General features: G+C 48.9%; 1 long non-coding RNA gene across 1 annotated transcript in view; it reads left to right on the top strand.

The window, feature by feature from the left end:
- Nucleotides 1–2,269, top strand: part of LOC138746302 (uncharacterized) — a 2,608-nt gene extending 339 nt beyond the window's left edge. Inside the window, exons 2-3 of the long non-coding RNA XR_011346852.1 lie at nt 1,309–1,515; nt 2,195–2,269. This is a non-coding gene — a long non-coding RNA (uncharacterized lncRNA). The remainder of the gene's footprint in view (nt 1–1,308; nt 1,516–2,194) is intronic.
- The last annotated feature ends 2,224 nt before the right edge of the window (nt 2,270–4,493 follow it).

The following is a 4,493-nucleotide window of genomic DNA, read 5'->3' as shown; positions in this document are numbered from 1 at the left end:
GCTCCCTCAATAGCAAGAATATCCTTTCTCGAACTTGGAGACCAAAACTGCACACAACACTCCAGATGTGGTTTCATCAGGGCCCCGTACAACCGCAGGTCCTCTTTGCTCCTAGACTCCCCTTATTATGAAGGCCAACATGCCATTAGCTTTCTCCACTGCCTGTTGTACCTGCTTGCTTACTTTCAGGGACTGATGAACAAGGACACCTAGATCTCATTGTACTTCCCCTTTTCCTCACTTGACACCATCCTTCCTGCTCTTGCCACAAAAATGGATAACCTTACATTTATCCACATTAAACTGCAATTTCCATGAATTTGCCCACTCACCCAACTTGTCCAAGTCACCTTGCATTCTCATAACATCCTCCTCACATTTCACACTGCCACCCAGCTTTGTGTCATTTGCAAATTTGCTGATGTTACTTTTAATCCCTTCATTTAAATCATTAATATATATTGTAAATATCTGTGGTCCCAGCACCGAGCCTTGGGGTACCCCAAAAGACACTGCCTGTCATTCTGAAAGGGACCCGTTAATCCCTTCTCTGTTTCCTGTCTGCCAACCAACTTTCTATCCATGTCAGTTCCCTACCCCCAATACCACGTGCTCTAATTTTGCCCACTAATCTCCTATGTGTGACCTTATCAAAGGCTTTCTGAAAGTCCAGATTCATTACATCCACTGGCTCTCCCTTGTCCATTTTCATAGTTACATCTTCAAAAAATTCTCTTCGTAAATCCGTGCTGACTCGGACCGATCCTGCAACTGCTATCCAAATGTGCTGCTATGTCATCTTTTATAATTGAATCTAGCATCTTCCCCACCACTGATGTCAGGCTAATGGCTCTCCCTCCTTTCTTAAAACGTGGGATGACATTAGCTACCCTCCAATCCACAGGAACTGATCCCGAATCTAGAGAACATTGGAAAATGATGACCGATGCGTCCATGATTTCTAGAGTCACCTCCTTAAGTACCCTGGCCTGCAGACCATCAGGCCCTGAGGATTTATCAGCCTTCAGTCCCATCAGTCAACCCAGCACCATTTTCTTAGGAGGCAAGATTAGCAGAGCTGGGGCTTTTTCCTTTGGAGCACAGTGGGATGAGAGGAGACTGGACAGAGGTCAACAGGATTCTGAGGGGCATAGACAAGGCGAACAGCCGGTGCCTGTTTCCCAGGGCAGGACCTGCAACCCCAGAGGACGTCCGTACAAAGTGAAGGGAGGGAAGTTTGTTTTTCATTCTTATTTATTATTTTTTGTCATTATTATAATAAATATACATCTACTGTCATCACACCAGGGGCGCGTTGAGCAAAAGAACTACACAGAGCCGAAAATGAGTTAAACCAACAGACTTTTAAAGGACTCTCACACGTGTTTAAATCCCTCGGACCCCAGTGACGCTTGCTTCTCCCGGGACCTTTATGACATCAGCCGCCAGGCGGTGGGCTTGCCCCACACCTAGAGCGCTCACAGCCAGATCTGCCATGGACTTGCCCGCGACTTTGTGAGTGAGCCGCCACAATATACATTTTTATTAAAGACAGAGTGGTGGGGCCTGGAATGCCTTGCTAGGGATGGTGGGGGAGGCCGGAACATGAGGGGCATTTAAGAGACCCTTAGAAAGAGGGTTATGGGGTAGGAAGGGCCTTGGTTATTTTTTTGGGTGGAATATATAGGGAAGCACAACCTCGAGGGCCGAAGGGCTGTCCTGTGCTGTAGTGTTCGAGATTCTAAATTCCACGAAGAGAAGTGCCCAAGATGAGGATGGGACCCGAAGCTGTGCACCAAAGATCGAGACTGAAGCAGCACCTCTGCCACTGGAAGGAAGGACAGGTCGAGCCGATGGAGAAAGGTGCCAACATTTGAGGCTGGAACTCTTCATCCAGATGGAGAGTGTGGAGGAGAGGGCTGGTATAACAAGGTCAGAGGGCCATGGGTAGGAGTCAGAACCAGCAGGGATGGGTGAAGACGGACAGGCTTTTGATTGACAGATGCCAGAGCGCGGGGGGGGGGGGGGAGGGGGGAGAAGATGAGTCACTGGGCTAGCTGGGTGTGATAGTACAGATCTATCACCAATGTATATAGTGTATATAGTTATAGTATCTAGACTGTGCTTACAGCGATTGGCTGAGAGCTTAGCCACGCCTACTGTCTGGGCCTTAAAGGGTTGTGTCCATTGCCAGGTCGGATCGTTCCGGACTGGTCGGCCACCTGTGAAGAGCTCCTGTCTTTTGCTAATAAAAGCGTTGGTTTGGATCAACAAGTCTTTGGTTCTTTCGACGAGCTCTACACTGGGTGACAGGGCTTCCTTCTCCCACTGATGCTGGTTTGATGCACAGAATTTTTCCAGCAGATTATGTGATTTTCCAGCTTCCGATATCTGCAGGTCCTCAGTTCTCCATGAAATCTCCAGAGCTGCTTGTCCTTGTAAATTCCCCCCTCTCCATCATCGATTTACAAACGCCCAGATAAAGCACACAGATACGCTGGAGGAACTCAGCCGGTCTCACAGCATCCACAGGAGGGAAAGATATATTACCGACGTTTCGGGCCTGAGCCCTTCCTCAAGGGATAAGAACAGGAAGGGGTCAGAACAAATAATGAAGACTGAGTGGGAGAGGAGTCCAGACCAAGAAAGGGTGTTAATTGGATATGTCAGAGGAGAGGTGAGAATTGATTGTTGAGAGAGAGACTGTGTGAGACAAGAGATCACGCAAGCAGGAGAAAGGTAACAGTGGGTAACATAAATTGGAGAAGTTGATGTCGATGTGGTTGGAGGGGACCCCAGACAGAAGATGTGGTGCTGCCCAGATGCCCTCGCTCAGCTTTAGGCTGATCTGAAACTCGTGGCACATTCATTGTTGACGACGACCCCCCCCCCCCCCCCCCCACTTCCCCCACCTCACCCATACTGCCAACTCAAGCTAATGCTGCACTTGAAATTTATCGGCAAAGCAAACCACAAACCTTGGCCAACCACAAGGGCCTCTCAGTGCAGCTCCACCACAAATCATGATGCTGTAAGGAAATGTCATTAACAGCCAAATTCATTTCAGGCAAGGCTTGTTTCTGTACTGTACTGAAGCAAGGGAAATCCACTGTGAAGGGGTTAAAAGGAAGTAATGGAAAAAGACATCTTTCAACAATGTGCCTACGGTCAATGTTCCAGGCAACTGCTGTGAATCAGGGCTTGTGCCAAGTTTCAAGTTTAACAATTTCAGAATGCAAAATAGTTCCTCTCCTCCAGTTAGTTCATAACTAGACCAGTACATCCCAGAATATTCTTAATAAAATTGGGAACATTTACTTCATCACCCGCACGAGTCACCGGTCCTTCCAGGGTTGGGCCCAGGATGAGCCTCTGGTCAACGAGCTTCCTTTCCCCAACTCTGGTGAACAACAATACCTACCCAGATGTCTGGTTAACAGAGGGGGTCAGCCACTCAACGGATCTGACAAACTCTGTGGTTGACTCTTGCCTTTTTCGAAGTTCGGGCTCACCTGTGTTGAAGAATGCATGTTAGAATGCAAAGTCATGGGCCTCGAAATCGAAGAGTGGGTAAAGTTTGAAATGCTGAGTAAAGGACGTTACAGTTGTAGCAGAGAAGACTGAAGGGAGGAAAGGGCTTGCGGTGAAAAGGAATGAAGAGGGATCTTTGCAACAAGCTGGATATAATTATAGTTTGTTCTTCCATGCACAATTTTTAAAAACAGACATACAGCAGGGTAACAGGTCCTCTCATGCCACCCAATTACACCCACTTGACCTGCAACCCCCAGTACGTTTTGATGGGAGGAAACCCATGCAGACATGGGGAGAAGGTACAAGCTCTTTACAGCTACACCGGATTCGAATCCCGATCCTGATTGCTGGCGCTGTAATAGTGTTGCACTTACTGGTACACCAACCGTGCTGCCTAGTTGACACATGCGTTCCAAAATGCAGTTCAGAAAAGCAAAAAAAAATGTTCTGGTGAGGAAGGTCCTGCAAAAAGAGAAACCGTCAATGATCCAGAGGGAGTAGTCAGGCATAATCCAAGAGAGAGAGGATGGCAGAGGGGAAGAGAGAGGATGGCGGAGGGGAAGAGAGAGGATGGCGGTGGGGAAGAGAGAGGATGGCGGAGGGGAAGAGAGAGGATGGGGAGGGGAAGAGAGAGGATGGGGAGTAGAGAAGATGGCAGAGCAGAGGGGAAAAGAGAGGATGGCAGAGCAGAGGGGAAGAGAGAGGATGGCAGAGCAGAGGGGAAGAGAGAGGATGGGGAGGGGAAGAGAGGATGGCGGAGCAGAGGGGAAGAGAGAGGATGGCAGAGCAGAGGGGAAGAGAGAGGATGGGGAGTGGAAGAGAGGATGGCGGAGCAGAGGGGAAGAGAGAGGATGGGGAGTGGAAGAGAGAAGATGGGGAGGGGAAGAGAGGATGGCGGAGCAGAGGGGAAGAGATAGGATGTCAGAGCAGAGGGGAAGAGAGAGGATGGTGGAGGGGAT

Source organism: Narcine bancroftii, chromosome 11, assembly GCF_036971445.1.
Source record: "Narcine bancroftii isolate sNarBan1 chromosome 11, sNarBan1.hap1, whole genome shotgun sequence".
In the NCBI taxonomy this organism is placed as follows: Eukaryota; Metazoa; Chordata; class Chondrichthyes; order Torpediniformes; family Narcinidae; genus Narcine; species Narcine bancroftii.
This window is presented reverse-complemented; position numbering and strand designations above follow the sequence as displayed.